Source organism: Aedes aegypti, chromosome 3 (assembly GCF_002204515.2).
Source record: "Aedes aegypti strain LVP_AGWG chromosome 3, AaegL5.0 Primary Assembly, whole genome shotgun sequence".
Lineage (NCBI taxonomy): Eukaryota > Metazoa > Arthropoda > Insecta > Diptera > Culicidae > Aedes > Aedes aegypti.
This window is the reverse complement of record NC_035109.1, coordinates 30,996,064-31,014,341: the sequence shown is the minus strand read 5'-3', so window position 1 is coordinate 31,014,341 and position 18,278 is coordinate 30,996,064. Positions and strand designations below refer to the sequence as shown.

General features: G+C 37.8%; 1 protein-coding gene across 2 annotated transcripts in view; it reads left to right on the top strand.

The window, feature by feature from the left end:
* Positions 1 to 18,278, top strand: part of LOC5577433 (inositol-trisphosphate 3-kinase A) — a 583,345-nt gene that overhangs the window by 229,653 nt on the left and 335,414 nt on the right. The window lies entirely within an intron of this gene.

Here is an 18,278-nt window from a genome sequence, read left to right as displayed (position 1 = left end):
AGGGCGTTGTATTAAAATTGTATCACAGACAGACAGACGTAACACTTTATTTACAATTCATCGCTTATTTTACACTATCATTATGTTGCAAAACACATGAATTGACCGTTGAAAGCGTGATCGCTAGAAAATTTCGTCAGTGCTGAGTCTGTTTGTCTGTGGTTGTATTCTGAATAGGCACTTGCTTCTTACCGTTATGTTAGGCTGTATAATAAAGATAAGGAAAGACGTAGATGGAAGATGATTGACGTCCGGTGTTGAGTGATAAGAGGAAATGATGACCTGCCGTACTTATCTGCACTTCTTGGGTACACCGAGTGGGTGGGTTATTGATTTTGCTTAATTGGTTTATGGAGAAAATGATGTCGACTCTATAGGGGTTTATGAGGTTATATCGTTGATGCCTAAAATTGATGATGCCTTTCGATTGTCAGAGGATTAGACATGGTATTTGATAGATATAGACAATACCAGACAGAAAAATGCAAAACAGCCGTTTTCCCACACAAAATGTTCAAGTTCAGATAGCCATATCTCTGCCGTTTTTCATTTCTTCGTCAAAGAAAAACGAATCAATCCGTTGAGAATCGACAGAGACATGGAGTTGAACAAATTCGATATTTGATGTTGCACCCTTTTCAATTTGAGCTAAACTTTTGCATTTTTCGGCCATTCTGCTTCACTGTCTTTTGTTTAGGATTTTAATTGGTAGTTGGTTACGAATTTCTTCTCCCCTCACATTATCTTTTGCACTCGAATTCACTGTCGTCAGTACTTGTTTTGTAGCATTCTTGTCATAAATCGACCTCAGGATGTTTCACTTCGTGAATTCATCACCCGGTCCTTTTCTTGAGGAATTTCTCAAGAGATTTTTAATGAAATGCATCCTAGAATACATCCAAACGTTAGTTCAGATAAATCTCTTAGAATTACTGGTGGAAATATTCGCATCACGAAGCACCTCAAGAGTGTAAACAAAGGCAAAACACAGACTCGCGAACAGGTTTGGTGTGAGTAAGTTCGCACCCGCCTGAACATAACAAAAATAAACAGCAAAAAGTTCGCAAACATTTACTCGCGAGTAAGCGAGCAAGGTGTGTTTATGATGGTTCAGACCAGGCCCATGACAACTATATATCGATACAAAGTGTTCTTCGTAGCCAGGATGTCCCGGGCGATAAGTGAATATCGCCCACTGTCAGTTGTAAGAACTGTGAAAACAAAGACCATTGTTTTTTTTAATTGTTTGCTATGGTTTGATTATCAATTTTTGATATTGTTAAATCAGCTAATAATGTGCCAAAAAGTTGAAGTACATTCAACATTTCGATGGTTTTGGAAGGAGAGCAAACTTTAAAAGGCATCCTGCAAGCCTCCAAGCAAGCAATCAGTGATTTGATTGCGACTCTGGCTCGATTATGGATCATAAACGTTTAACAAAACTTCGCATTCTGATTGCACTCTCGATTCAAATTACCCGAAAATGAGTAAACACATGTAGATGTTGACTACTCTAAAAGTCGTCCCGTGCCATAGGCCTGGTTCAGACGGACAAATCAATTGTATATTTATCAAATCGGCCGTAAGTTTCCAGTTTTTATCAGGGATACCAGGTTGGAAGACATTTGAGTAGTGTGGAAGAAATTTGGAAGACGGAAAATACAGAAACGCCTCTATAAGATTTTTGCACGCCTTACTCCATCTTCAGCTATCCCTCTCCATTGAAAATATTCCATTGATTTGTTTGGATATTGATCTGAGAATTCAGTCAAGGATTCTTCCAGAGTTTGTTCTATAAACTCTTACAGAGATTTGGAAAAACATTCTAGTAATGCATTTAAATATTATTCCAGAGATTCATCATGTATTTATTTTACGAATTCATAAAAATATACAGATTTTTATATGATTTTTCCTGAGATTGCTACAATCTTTGCTTCTGAAACTAACCCAGAGACTTTCGGGATATCTGTCAAGGTTTTTCCACTGGATTCTCCGGAAACTTATTCAGAATTCCTTCAACAATTGTTTGATAATATTTCAAACAATACCTGCAAAAAATATCCTTAATAAATTTCAATGACATTATTTCAGATTTGTTTAAGAATACTCTTAGGTATGTTTCAAAGGAGTCTGTGGAGTATTCTAGATACTTTGGGCTGAAACTAATTGAAACAATTTTAGTGAAAAACCCGCAGAAATCTTTTTGCAAGCTCTTAAAACTGTCTGGAGAAATTTTTAAAAGTTTCTTTTTTTTTAAGAATTTTTTAAAAATTTGTTATCGATTTTGTAAAATATCATGGAAGTATCATCTTGCTAGAAATCCTTACCAAAATACTCGGATAAATAGCTCAATGGAATACAGAGAATTTGGGAACGAGATGCTTGGGAACGAATCCTATAGTACATAGCTGATATTCACACGGGAAGTCCTAGAGAAATCCTGAACAACCAGAAGTGAAGGTGTAATAAAAAGTACTTTGAAATTGAAATTTTGTTCCATGAAGTTTATTGCTGATTAAAAAACACACATCTTGGGCAATGCAAAAATAAACAAGTGTGCTAATTAGAAGTGTCTTAATTTTTTGAACATTCTCTTCAACATGCATTATAACAGAATAATTTGACTATGGAACAGTTCTTGGAGATTTCTTGTAGTTCACCAAAATAATAATTCATATTCCAAAGATTTCTCTAAAAAATAACTATTTCAAAATCTAAACAAGATTTTTTTTTCAAAAACATGAGTTTTTCTAAAAGTTGAAGTATAATCTTCAATTATTCATTCTAGAGTTCCACTAGTCATTACTTTGGACATTTCACTAGAGATTCTTAAAACAATTCTTTGGGCATTCCGTCCTGGAATACTATCCATAATTCCACTATGGAATGTTTAGGATTACTTCCAAAGACTTTTCAGAATAAAAAAAAGGTATACCGTATTAAAATTTGACTTACACTGCACCGAGAATTTCCAGTGAAACAAAGGCAAGTATTCGTTCACAAATCCGTCCAGAGATACCACTGGCGATACCTCCATGAATTCTTATAGAAGTGTCTTCAGATTTGTTTGTCTGGAATTCTTCCAATTTCCAACAAATTTTTCCAACAAATTATGGAATTTTCTATGAAATTCTACCCAGATTTTAAACAATTAGGGGAAGAGCACTAATTTTCGACCCATTCATACAATTTTGGCTTTATATAAAAGTCCGGAAATCGGCACAGATTTCTGATAGGTTATTATATATTAACTATTTATCTGGAGTTTCTGTGATGAAAATTTCACTAGATAAAAAACCAGATCTGCATAGATTTTCGAAGAGACTTCTACTAAAACCATTTTCAGAAATTTTTAGGTTGTTTTTCATTTTTTTTTGCAGAAGAAAAAGATGCTCAAATACTGATAATTTTTTGTGTATTTGTCTCAAAACTTTCCATGAAGTGTTTTTTTATTAGTCACCTCAGATATTCTCAGAAGAGAGTAGTCCTCAGAAAAAAGTTTGGTGAAAATCTTTGAGAATCTCTAACGATTTTATTGGATCATGGTATTCCTGAAAAACAAAACCCCCGAAGATAGAAAAAAGACAGAAATTTCAATGAAATTCCTGCTCTGATTCCCATCAAACTCTTTTAAAAATCCGTAGAAGATTTATTTGGAGATTTGAAAATGAAATATAGTTAAGTCATTCATGTAATTCCAAATATAAAATGAGCTAGCTTGATTTTTTTTGAATGAATTTCATGCATTTCATGCACAAATTATCCAAGTAGGGTACAGAGCTACTTGGGCACTTCCATGATTCACTTTGGCATGGGGGTTTTTCTCGACCGTATTGTCTGAAACTTCCCATAAGAAGCACTTCAATGCTATGCATCGCGTTTAAGACAATTGTGGCCGTATATGAGCTTAGAAGCTTTCAAAATACCCCACTGCCGAAGTGAATCAAAAGTGCCAAGAATAGGATCCGGCTACCTAATTCTTGAAATCTTGAGAAAAAAAAAACAATGAAAAATATCAAGAAGTATTGAAAATCTGAAGGAATTCTTAAAGTAATTCATAACCTCCGGACTCAAAGGTAAAGGGAGCCTATAGCAGATTTTTGCAAATAATGGAAATGACTAGGTGGATAGGCGTCGCAGAGGAGCGACAAAATTGAAATTTTATTAGGTGGGGAAAATTGAGCAAGCCATTTTAAAGTCAGTAAGCGTCGAAGCGTTCTGTGTTCTACTTAGCTTCTCTAATGGAGTAAGATTGGCTTAAAGCTTTAATCTTTGCTACCAACACAGGCCTGAGCATTTTTACCTGGAATTTCTCCGGAGATTTCCTACAGGAATTCCTCCGGGGAATTCTTACAGGAATTCTTAAGAGAATTTCCTCCAGAGACTTCCTCAGGGGATCTCCTCCAGGAATTCCTTCGGAGATATCCAGCTAGAACTCTCCAGTGGATTTTCAATAGCATTTTCTCCTAGAACTTCGTCCAAGATTACCTCTGACTCTGAGGATTTTTTCCATGAATTTCTACGGGGTTTTCCCTCAAGAACTCCTCTGGGAATTTGCTCCAGGAATTTCTTCGGGGATTTTCTCCAGAGATTCATCCGGAGATTTTTTTCCCAGCATTCGTCCAGGGATTTACTTCGCAGTTCCTCTAGGAATTCCTTCAGAGTCCTCAAGATTTTCAGAATTCTTGCCGGAAATTCCTTCGGAGGTCCATCTGTAATTTCTTCAAAGTTTGTCCGAAAATTCAATATACTACGGGAATTCCTTTGGAGCTTTACCGAGAACTCCCACGGGTTTTTCCATGGATTTTCATAGAATTCTTTCAGTGTTCCTTCAGAAATTTATCGGATTTCCTCCTTATATTTCTTGGAGCTCCTTCAGGATTTCGTTTGGAGATCCTCCAGGGTATTCTCCAGAGTTCCTTCGGGATTTCCTCCATAGTTCCTTTAGGAATTTCTTCGGAGTTTCTCTTGAAATTATTCCTCAGTTCCTCCTCCTTTGGAGACCCTCCATAAATTTCTTCAGGGTTCCTCATGGAATTTTTTCGGAGTTCTTCATTGAATTTCTCTGAAGTTCCTCCGGGAGTTGCTTCAAATTTCATCCGGAAATTCTTTTGGAGCTCCATCGGGAATTTCTTTGGATTTTCTTCTAGATATTTTTTCGGAATTCTACAGGAATTATTCCGAACTCCTCTAGTAGTTCTTTGAAAATCCTCCGCAGTTTCACTACGAACTATCCTGAAGTTACTTCAGAAAATTCTCTACATTTCCTCCGGGTAATCCTCCAGAGTTCCTCAAAAAAATCAAGAGTTTCTTTGTGGATTACTCTTGACGGTAATTCCTGCGGAGTTTCTCCAGGATTTTGCTTAAAGTTCTTCTCCACATCATTATGAAATTCTTCCAGGAATGCCTTAGGGAATTTTTAGGAGAATAGGGTCCTAAAGCCCTGTCCCAATTTTAGTACCAAACGCTTAAGTTTAGGCCACTCATGTTTACTCAATTTTCTAATGTTTTCCGTTGGTTTAAGCCCAAAAAATATTTTTTTAGATTTTGTCACATCCTTTGGCTTAAACTCAAATTTTGGGTGTATTTTGTTTTCCGTGTCCCTTACGAAATGTCAGATAGGAACAACCCCAGAGGTCGAACTAAAACCCCTGTGGTGTTTTTGTCGACTAAGCGAACGTCAAACATGATCAAAAGTGTCAAGGTTCATTTATGGACCAAATTTTCAAATTAAAGTTTAAACATGTTATAGCCATTATTTGAGCGGGAAAAATTGCTAAAGTAGTTACAGTAACATGCTTCTTCGTGTTATTAAATAAAAAAAAGATTTCATTAAAAATTTTAGGACCCAATAGGGTCCTAAAGCCCTGCCCCAATTTTAGTACCAAACGCTTAAGTTTAGGCCAAAAACACATGTTTACTCAATTTTCTAATGTTTTCCGTTGGTTTAAGCCCAAAAAACATTTTTTTAGATTTTGTCACACCATTTGGCTTAAACTCGAATTTTGGGTGTATTTTGTTTTCCGTGTACCTTTCGAAATGTCAGATGGGAACAACCCCAGTGTTAAAACTAAAACCCCTGTGGTGTTTTTGTCGACTAAGCGAACGTCAAACATGATCAAAAGTGTCAAGGTACATTTAAGGCCCAAATTTTTAAATTAAAGTTTAAACATGATATAGCCGTTATGTGAGCGAGAAAAATTGCTAAAGTAGTTGCAGTTACATGCTCTTTCGAGTAATTAAATAAAAACGAAATTTCATTGAAAATTTTAGGATTAAATTTATGCGGGCATTTCCTCCAGGAATTTCTCCGGAGATTTGCACCAGGAATTTCTCCGGAGATTTTTTCCAGAAATTCCTACCAAGATTTCCTCCGGGGATTTCCACCAAGATCTGCTCCGGGGATGTTCTCCAGGAATTCTTCAGGGGATTTCCAATAAAAATTCCTTCGGGGATTTTGTTCAGCAATTCATTAATAAATTTCTCCGGAGATTATTTCTAAAAATTCCTTCTGAGATCCTTGCAGAAGATTTATCCCGAGATTTCCTCCAGTTATTTTTCTGGGGATTTGCATAAGGAATTTCTCATGGGATTTTCTCCAGGGACTTCCTCAAGAGTTAGCATCTAGGAATTCCTTCGGGTATATAGCTCATCAATGGATTTTCAAAAGCATTTCCTCCGGGGATCAAGTCCATGAATTCTACCGAAGATTTCAAAGATTTCTCCAGAGATATCCCCAAGAACTCCTCCGGTGACTTTCTCCAGCATATCTTCAGGGACTTTTATTAAGAAATTCCTTCGGCATTCCCTCCAGAAATTCCTCCGCTGATTTCCTCCGGGAATTTCAAAGATTTATTCGAAGATATCACCCAAGAACTCCTCCGGGTATTTTATCCATGAATTCCTCATGGGAATTCCAATAGCAATACCCCCTGGGATTTCGTTCAGAACTCCGCCTGGAATTTTTTTGGAGCTCCGCTGCGATTGCCTCGAAATTCTTCCGGGAATTTCTTTGGAGTTTATCCAGCTACTCCTTTAAAATTCCTTAGGAGCTCCACCGGAAATTCCTAACAAGTTCCTACCAAAATTAAACTGGAGTTCCTCCAGGAATTCCACCATACTTCAATCAGGAATTTCTCTGTGAGTTGCTCCAATAATCCCACTGGCAGCTCCACCAAGAATTGTACCGAAGTTCGTGCTGGTATTCCGCTAGGTGTTTCTACTGGAATACTTCTAGGAATTTTCCAGAATCTCCCCGGGAGTTCTTCTATAAATTTCTCTAGGAGATACTCCAAAAATTTTTGAGGCTTCCGTTCCCAGGAGTTCCTTAAAAAATGTTATCGGGAGTTCCATCAAGAATTCCTAAGTTCGTCTCCTACGATAAGTTCCACCAGGAGTTCCAATATACAAAACGTCAATAATTCCTAAGTCCGCCTGAAATTTCAGGATGAATGAAATTTGCCAGGAACTCCTTTGTAAATTTCGCGATATATTCAATGTGCATTCCTCCGGTGGTTACGTTAATTTCTACGGAAATTCCTCCAGGGATTCAGCTTGAATTTTGCTTTTCCAAGCATCACCAACATGTTTGTTTTTTGATCACGTTTGAAATTGATCAGAAAAAATACAACACCGGTGCATCCGCGGGCGGTTTGTTTTATTTTTACTGGTCCAAATAATTTTGACATATTTGGAGTAAATTTGGACCAAAAACTTGACCACCGTTTATGAAGCCCTTGAGTTACCATGATAATTGAAAAGTTTAAAGTGGAAGACATTGGAAGACATTTTTCCGTGCAATTGGAAGACATTGAAAAAAATCACCTGGCATCCCTGGTTTTTATCCAAAACCCATGAAAACCAGAAGGGGAAACAGCTTTTTTTCCAAAAACGGAATTGACTCTGAACAGCTGAACATTAACGAATCACTTAATTGATTTTAGCTTCGTTTACTCGCGAGCACGACAGATGCGAGTAAATCAGCAATCTGAAGCTCGCGATACAATTCCGGAGAAGAGAGTGATAAGGTCGCTGAGTTCACCAATGGGTGGCGGTAAATGCCAACAGGTTTCCTCCCCGTCTTTGCAGGCAGTACTGGTAGAATGTTTGGTTCCAGTTTGGTTCCAGTTCCAGTTCGACGAGCTTCTTTAGAAGAGATTGAAATGATGACGATGATGGCGATACGGTTCTAGCTAAGGAAAACCCTTGAGCTGGAACATCCTTCCAATTTTCGCCTGCTGGAAGCGGTTTAGTGAATAATTGTTAATGCTTTCAATCGATTTGGTACGATTTGTCTCAGGAAGGATTCTAGAAGCTAAATTTTTTACTGTTTCGTTGGATTCAAAAGAAAATCTAAAGTTAGTTCGCTTAGGGGTTATGATGTCGCACCATCGGATTATGATCTGTGTAAGATTTGACCACGAACCTTATGAATGATTTCAGGATAATATATGGGCCAGAGTATCCTTCTCAATATGGTAAAGTGAATTTTTGATGGTTTGATCACATTGACGGGTTAGTGCGAAATTTCCCTCATAAACATTTGTTAGATACCTTTAAAGGGCGAACACGAAATTATTGCGACACCGAAAATGTCATACCAATTTTCTTATAATAGTTAGAATCAAACCAAAATTTTAGGGTAGTTTTATACATATATTTACTTCAAAAATCAAAAGAAAAGTTAATCGATGGAGCCTTGAGTGTAAAATTGAAGGCATTTTCGCATTTTCAAAGTCTTTACAGTGTCCGGTACCAGTTTCTCAGTTTTTACCATTTTCTTAATATGTCCTTCTCGTCTTTGACTGTCTTCTTGCTCTTCCGAAGTTCCCGCTTCATTATTGCCCAGTACTGCTCCACCGGGCGCAACTCCGAACAGTTTGGCGGATTCATGTCCTTTGGAACAAAACGGACAGAATTGGCCTCATACCACTCCAGGACACTTTTAGAATCCAGCTTTTTACGTTTGCTTGCTATAAACTTTGATTCACCCCTTTCTGACATATATTGTCCACATTATAATTTTTATGGCTGGGTCGTAGTAAGCTTTGCGAGTAATGTTTATTTTTTTTGTTGGCAAGGTAACATCAAACATTTATATTTTTTTGCTTGCTGGGCTTGAGAGAAGATTGAAATTATTCCTATTTTCTTATTATACATTAATGGTTCTATTATTTTAGGTTTGGTGGAAGCACGTGAGAAGAGTCGACTTCAATTGTGTCTGTAAAATGATTGCTGATGATATGAACATTGCTACCGATGGAGTTAAGAAAATGATACCGGAATAGTTGTTTTTGTTTCTTTCACAACATTGAACGAATTTAGTGCCTGTGTACAGAGATTGGGAAATATTTTTACTAAATAAGACAGCATTTGGTGCACCCGTGACTATTACTGACTGCCTTTTCTTAGAACACTTGTGGTTTTACGTAGATGCGTTCATTGAGACGTACCATGAATTAGTAAAAAGCCCCTTCATACCTCCAGGAATGGACAGTTCCCCAGTATGTCCCAAACGGACACACTATGATAAACTTATACCTGGTTATATATTGCGTACTACATAATCAACCTAGATCAAACAAAATTTCGAATATCAAAGATTATTTTCCTCTTGCATACTTTAGATATCTCATTCTGACTCTCTGAACAAAATGGCCCCATGTTCTCATGCGTAGCATAATGCTTACTATGTAGATAAAATTAGCGCGAATCGGTGAGGCCGTTTGTCTAGGAATACTGTTCTTTGAAACATTGGCTAGATATTCTTTTCACGTTCACGTGATATTTGTGCGGTTTCGAAGAAAACATAACTCGACCGGAAACGTCTTGACTTCGTTCCATATAGTTGAGCAAAAAACGGAGTGGAAAATAATATATGTCACATTTTTTTATTGATTTAGGCTTCACTTCCTTTTTATTGGCAGTAGTAAATGTTTCCTCTTGAAGATTGAAAGGTTCTTCGGTGCCTGGTGCCTAAAATGGTATAGAAGGAATGAAGTTACAAGAAGCAATGGATTAATTTTTAATTTAGTTTATAAGAAATACAAAAAGTTGAACTTCAAAACAAATAGAGTGAAAATTATTGACAGCTCAATCAACAATTTAAAAACATTGCCTACTAAGATTATGCTATAAAATGTGTTGGCAATACATGTCAAAATTGAATCACCCCTCGCAGTTTTATAGCCAGCGTAAAAAGCTGGTATCCATGATGCCAAATCTGGCCAAAATAGCAGAGCTTCGTCGTGCTGCTGCAAGAACGGCAAACGGCGCTTCTCGAGGCAAGCAGATTTGTAGATCTCGCCATTTACTGTGCCTTTTGTCACAAAAGGCTCACTCCTCAGTCCACAAGAGCAGATGACCTGCCAAATGAGATATTTGGAGGCGACCTTACGTTTACTTACCTTACTTATATTTTGTCAGCATCTTTTCGTAGAGCTTCCGTGCCTGAGTTTTAGCCGTCGATTGTTGCCGCTCCTCGCGGTTTGGGAAGTTCTGTACTTTGTATGTATGTAGTCCAGCTCTCTTCTTTGCATTCTGGACGTAGCTCTGCGACATGCCGATCTTTTTAGCCAAATCATGGCTTGAGACGTTGGGATTTGCTTCAATCATCCGCTTCACCTTTGCCGCTCCTGGGACCGCTTCAACATTCTGGAGACGGTTGAATGGTGAATGTTCAACATTTTTCCCAACTGCCGGTGCGACAGGTCAGGAAATTCCAGGTGTTTGGAAAGAATTTGTTCTCTCGACTCGCGGTGGTTAACCTCCATTTTCGTTGAATCGAAAAACACGACTTCGAGTTTGACAGCATGTAAACAATACACATCAATGAAAAAGTGTGCAAAGTTTGGTTGATTTTTACCCAATGGTAGAAAAGTTCTGCCCTGTTGAATGTGTCGCAATAATTTCGTGTTTAGATAATTGTAGTCGATTCTTTATAAGATTTTGATCTAGTATGACTTTGACAAAGTTATTTTGAGTTCAGATGTTTCAAGGGTAAACTTTGACAAATTGCTGACTATGTTAGTAAAACTAAAAAAAAAACTATATTATTCGGTAATGTTTTTTTGCCGACAATATATAAGGCAGTTTCCTTGCTAGATTTCTAGCAGACACCTCCCAAGATTCTTTTAGGATTTCTGGAGAAAGAAAAAAAGGATATCCATGATGAATGAAAGAATGAATCAAAGTGTATTTGATGGATTGTTCAGCAAATATCTAGCATGATCCTGGAAGATGTTGACAAGTTCGAAGAATATTTCGGATTCCTTCGTCGAATGCCTCACAAAGCCCGTTGTTAATGTCATGCTTTTTCGAAGTAATCTGATTCTTCTTGGAAGTAATCAAGATTTCTCTGCAAGCTCTGATCTCAAAAAAGATCCAAGGTGGGCTCTTTCCTTTGCTTGTCCTATATTTTTTTTTATTTTTTTATGGATTATTGAAGGAACTTTTGCAGCATTTGAAGCAGAAGCGTAGAAGCACCATCTTGAAAAATTACTCATTGCGAAATGTAGGGGGATCTTTTTTTTGTTCCGTTTAATATCCATGGTGAATTAGTATCACTGAAGGAAGCATTCCAGGCTGCCATAAAGAAGCCGTCCGGAAGCCCATATGAAGCTTTCTGAACACCCTGGAAGGTCTCCATGGAAGATTGTTTTGAAGAAAAAGCATTTCAAGAGGAAGCATTTCGTGCTTTGCTAGAGAAAGCTGTTTAAGCTAGACCTCTAGCTTCACCATTCAAGTTTCTCCTAGAAGAAGCTTCTCAAGCTTTCCCTGAGCCTTTTGAGCTTCCCTGGAGAAAGCTTTCCAAACTTTCCCTTGAAGAAGCCTTTCAAGCTTCCCCTAAAAGTACCCTTACAAGCTTCGCCTTGGGAAACCAACTTTCCCTGGAAAAAGCCTTTCGAGCTTCCGCTTTAAGAAGCCTTTTAAGCTTCCCATGGAGGAAGCCTTTTGAGCTTCCACTTGAGAAAGCTTTTCAAGCCTTCACTTGAGAAAGCCTTTCAAGCTTCTCCTTGAGGAAGCTTTCCAAGCTTCCCCTAAAAGGAGCCTTTCATGCTACCCCTGGAGAAAGCCTTTCAAGCTTCCCGCAACAGAAGCTTTTCAAGCTCTCTCTTGAACAAGCCTTTCAAGCTATCCATTGAAGAAGCCTTTCTAGCTTCCCCTCGAGGAAGCCTTCCAAGCTACCCCTTGAGGAAGCCCTTTAAGCTTCCTTTAAAAGAAGCCTTTTAAGCTTCTCCTAAAATAAGTCTTTCAAGCTTCCTCTTGAGGAAACCTGTCAAGCTATCCCTTGAGGAAGCCTTTTAAGCTTCCCCTGGAGGAATAGGGTGGGGCTTATTTCCAAAAATCTTCCGTAGTCAGGATTTACAAAGTGGAAAATGATCACCGGTCCCAAAATAACATCCTGTGAAAAAATGAGATTTTTTGGTGAAGGTTTAAAGGTGGCGCAAAGGGCGTAAGTGCAATTTTCCCATTTTAGTGAACCCTGAAAAAATTTGGTATGCTTTTCAGTTTGTTTTGGTGATTTTAGGACCCTTAAGGGCAAAAAATCACCTCAAAATTGCGATAGCTCTACTCCTTTAGATGATATTCGACGAAATATATTTTATACATGTGATTTTTGGCCCTTGTATAGGTTACGCTGACTGATTACTTTGAACCCGAATAAGCATATTAATAGCTGGGGAGGATTCCTATGCAAGTAGAATGGAACAAAGAGCAAAGAAGGATGAGAGAAAGAACAAAGGACACAGAATAATGTAAGGTGGGGTGAGTTAAACAAGGGCAGGTGTAACTGATGATATTATATTAGAATGAACTACGGAACCATAAAAATATCTCGGTTGGATGTAGGAGATGTGATTATATGCAAGTTCAACACTAATTTTGTCATGGGGCAAGACACTCATTAATATTGGTATTAATATCCGTTAATACGGATTATATATTATTTTTATGATATCATCGAGTTACCTACGATTTCCCTAAATACATCTGACAGAAGTATCTTGAATTTAATTCAATGGGGTGGTTTATAAACAAGAAGCTAGGGATCATGGATTGTATGTCTTGCCGATCTGACATACCATAGGAGACAAATTGCATCGGAATCGAGTTGCGGAATGGCCCGGAGATCGTAGAAAGATGTGGGACATTTATGACAATGGAGCTTCACTGAATGTGATGCATCGTACAAGGTGCCAGTCTCCTTCTAGTCAAACTAGCAGATGGATATTGGCATCAACACAATTGTTTTTTCACATAAATAATCAATTTGCCTTGGCAACTCCGGCAACAGGCAAACAGCAAAACTCCATGCATACTTGATAATCTTCTCAATATCAATATTAATATCATTAATAAATAATAATATTTTAATACTGGATCTAGTGTCCTGCCCCATGAATTTTGTATTTTAGAATGCCCGTTTTATATAACTCCAGCAATTGCTTTTATAATCTGAAATAAATTACTGAGGGGGAGCTACATCCATACAGGCTCAAAATCCGTACACTTCATACAAATAGAAGGCGTTTTATATGAAGTGGAAGGGTTTAGATTCATTTCATAGGTGTTCGGATTTTGATCCCGCACGATATATCCTTATTAGGTAAATTCATAAACGATTTCCGCTTTCTAGCAGTAACACTTCCTTGTAGAATTTCCACAGGAATTTCTGGATTATGATGCCATTTCAACAATTAATTGCGTTTGGGCTTCCAATACTTCACTTTTGCCACAACACCTTCAACATAACATCGGACAAACGAAAATGCAGTTGAAGTTCAATACATCGTTCTACATCTGTATATGAAATCGATGTATATAAACAATAACAGAAGGAAAAAATCGGTAGACAAAATTCAAATAACTGCACGAGCTTCTATAGGGTGCAAGAGATAAAGCACTTCAGGTTGAAAACCTCTCGAATTAAAACAAAATTTAAGTTTCACAGTTCTGAAACATATTTTTTTTTAGGAATTGCGACAGAGCTACATGAAGGAATTTTCACAGGATGTCCTATGTATATATAAATGCTTATATAAATTTGTTATGAATTCAATTAATACTGTGTGAGGCTGAATTTCCAGGATATATATTTTGCAACGGTCCATTTCGATAAATTGCTATCAACATCCAGGAAAAAAAACCGAACGATTATTGAACTAAAGCAGTGAAGTGGACATGCATTTATCTATACCGACCAGGAGAATAATGATGAAACTTCGCATGGAGTTGAGGACATTTTAGCCGTTACTGCAATTTTTCTATTAAGAGTAATCTAAAATCGTATGCATGGGTCGAAAACTAGAGATGGGTCAAAAATTGGTGCTCTTCCCCTACTTGAAGAAACATTGCTCGAAATATTTCTGAAGTAGGTTATATTAAATAGAAGTCTATATAATCATCGTTTTCTACTGAAACTTTTCTCCATTGCGTAAAATCGAGTTTCACCCTCCCAACTGTTTCACCCTCCCAACTGTTTAACCCACCCCACCTTACATTCTTCTGTGTTCTTTGTTCTTTCTCTCATTCTTCTTTGCTCTTCGCTCCATTTTACTACCATAGGAATTCTCCCCAGCTATTCATATGCTTATTCGGGTTCATAGTAATCAGTCAGCGTAACCTATACAAGGGCCAAAAAACGCATGCATAAATATATTTCGTCAAATATCATCTAAAGGAGTACAGATATCGCAATTTTGAGGTGATTTTTTGTCCTTAAGGGTCCTAAAATCACCAAAACAAGCTGAAAAGCATACCAAATTTTTTCAGAGTTCACTAAAATGGGAAAATTGCACTTACGCCCTTTGCGCCACCTCTAAACCTTCACCGAAAATTCTCATTTTTTCACAGGATGTTATTTTGGGACCGATGATCATTTTCCACTTTGTAAATCCTGACTACGGAAGATTTTTGGAAATAAGCCCCACCCTACTGGAGGAATCTTTTCAAGTTCCCCTCAAGAGAAGCCTTTCAAGTTTGTCTTGGCTTCCTACCTTTTGAGCTTCTAATAAACGAAGCCATTCAAGCTTCCGCTGGAAGATGCCTTTTAAGCTGTCCTTCAATGAAGCCTTTCAATCCTCTAAGGGGTCGTCTATTAATTGCGTAAGGGTTTATTGGGGGAGGGGGGTTTGAGATTTGTTACGCATCATACAATTTATTTTTTATGTGCATACAAAAAATCCTATTATGGGAGGAGGGAGGGTTAAAAAATCTCCAAAATCGCCTTACGTAATAAATGGACCGCCCCTTAATACTCAACTCCGTTTTTAGACGGGGCACACTTTGGAATTTTGTGTATTTTTTTTAGTTCAGAAATCAGAATGATTTTATTTTTTGCTTTGACCTAAGGTCATAACACGAACATAAGGAAGTTTTATACAACTTTTGGAACATCTTTGTATTTTTGAAAAATGTTTGCAAAATTGTATTATTTTATAACCTACAAATGTATGGGGCTAATTCAACGTGTAATACAAAATTCTGGACAAACATTTCAAAAGGGCACATCGACATTGTTAAACATTGGCTTTGCAAGACGCTGTTGAGCCCAATTTTACTCGATCACATTCACCAATACCACTATCAGGAAGAGCTAACACCAATCTTTCTGACAGTGGTGTTAGTTTGCGTGGGCGTTTCTGAAAAAAGGCTCAAGACCTCTTGGGCCCTTTTCAAATGTTTGTTCAGAATTGATACATTTTATGATTTCTACAATGATAGAAGAAGAGCCTGGTCGAGTTGGTATAGTTTCAAATCGATTTTCCATTAGTTACACGGAAAATTGAATATGTTCCAGAAAAAAAAATATTTTCAAAAGTACTGCAAAAACTTAAATTTTTATTATTGTGAAAAAATGAAAAAAGATAGGGATGCTCATAAATAAAAATTAGAAAAATCAATCAAAATTCATACGAAAAAAAAATAAATCATTGTCCAAAACGTGTTTAGCTCGAGTTTAGATGGCGAAACATGATACTTAGATCGAAAATAAAAAAATTGATATTAGAGGGTTAAGCCTTTCAAGCTTCTTGGAAGGAAGCCTTTCATGTTTCCTTTTGAGGAAGCTATTCAAACTTTCCCTAAAAAAGCTTTTCAAGCTTCCCCTGGAGGAAGCCTTTCCAGCTTTTCCTGCAGTAAGTAACTTCCACTGAAGCAAGCCTTCCAAGCTTTCTCTGTAGGAAGCCTTTCAAACTTCCCATGAAGAAAGTCTTTCAAGCTTCATCGGTGGAAGCCTTTCAAGCTTCTCTGGAAAAAGCCGTTCAAGCTTTTTTGGTGAAGCTCTTTTAAGCTTTTCTGTAGGATGCTTTCCATGTTTTTCTAGAGCTTGCCTGGAAGAAGCCTCTAAACGTCTCAGGAAGGAGCCTATAAGCTTATAAGCTTCTCAAGAGAAAGCCTTCAAGTTTTTTTTTGAAGAAGCCTTTCAAGTTCCAGTCACTCCAGACTTAAAGCTTCGTTGGAGGAAGCCTTTCAAGCTTCCTCGGGAGGAAGCCTCTCATGCTTCCCGTGGAGGAATGAGTGAGTATTTTAAGCTTCCCTTGAAGTAGAACTTTCAAGCTTCTTCTTGAGGAAGCTTTTCAATCTTTGTCGGGGGAAGCCTTTTAAATTTTATCCAAAACAAGCCTTTCACGCTCCTCTGGAGGAAGTCATATAACTTTCTCTGGATGAAGCCATTCAAGCTTTCTGTGAAGAAAGCCATTGAAGCTGTTCTGGATAAAACTTTTTAGCTTTTCTGTAGGAAGCTTGTCAAGTTTTTTCTAGACCTTGTCTGGAGAAAACCTTTAAACTTCTCAGGAGGAAGCCTATACGCGTTTCAGGTGAAAGCCTATGAGCTTCTCAGGAGAAAGTCCTTCAAACTTTTTGAAAGAAGCGTTTCAAGTTTTTCTGGAGCAAGCCTTTCAAGTTTCATCGGGGAGATCGCAGCAAGCCATGCGCGCGGGCGGCAGCGTTTAAAATTTTCTGTCACGTTTACCTCTGCTCCGCGTTTTCGGATAGTGAAAAATAGATTCGGCTGATGGTGCTATGCCAACTGAACATTTTTTTGTGTTCCCGTTGGTCGCAATTCCGCCGATATTGGCAGGTGCAATGTTATCCGGATTGTAGTGCTTTGTGCAACGCTGAATAGCTGCAATAGAATTGGCTGATTGTGCTGTAATCAATGTGTATTTTTTGAGGGAAGATTTTGAAAATGGATTGTGGCGTGCTAGATGTTGACATGATCCCATTGGTGCCACGCCACCCGGATAGTTTTTGTTTCGTTTGAGAAAAGTGATGAAACCATTACATTCACACTTACACCCAATTACAAAAAGTATACTCAACTACACCTACACTTAATTTCAACCCAGTCGCATCACTCGCTTATAGTGAATCCTAGACCATCACCCTTCCCTTCATCCAACTCCTTGACATCTATGAGGGCGTCGGTGAGTCGCTGGCCTCTCTTCAAGTAGGTGTCATATCATCATTTTCCTTTCCTTTCCTCGTAACGGAGAAGATGGGCGTGGCCGGCAATGGACATTGTCATGTCTTTTCATTTCTGACTTCCGATTGGATAGCTATTCCATCCAAAATAGTTCTCCATGAGCAATTGGAATAAGAGTGATAAAGCAACTAACATGACAGTTTTCAGTATGCAATCTACGAAATACTCCGTTACCACGCAACGTAACGCAAGCAAGCATTTCAAGTTTCATCGGAGGAAGCCTTTCAAGCATCCCCTTAAGGAAGCATTTCGAGCTTCTCTGGAGGAAGCAATTGAACTTTCTCCGGAGAAAGCCATTCAAGCTTCTATGGAAAAAGTCTTCCCAAGTCACATCATTAGCTGAACAATAGCTTATTAAACGGAAATCAGCTCAACAGTGATTTGTTCAACTCTTATTCAGCAAAAATGTTTGTTGGGTTTTAAGCTTTTCTGTAGGAAGCCTCTCAACTTTTCTACAGCTTATCTGAAGGAAGTCTCAAACCTTCTCAGGAAAAAGCCTTATAAGCTTTTATGCGAGAAGCCTTTCAAGCCACTTTATACTTTAAGCTTCTTTAGAAGAAGACTTTCAAGACCATGGGCGTAAATAGCCATCAGACTTGAGGGGGGCCACGAGAGATAAAAGTCGCAAAGGAATTAGATAACTTAGCAATGCTTGTTTCGATAACATTTGTGAACCAATTATAGTGGCGCGCTTTCAAAACCTAAAATACGTCCAAAACCGACTGATCAACTTTCTTAGATACCAAATATCACTTTTATGGAAAAATAGTAAAAATTTATTCAAAAA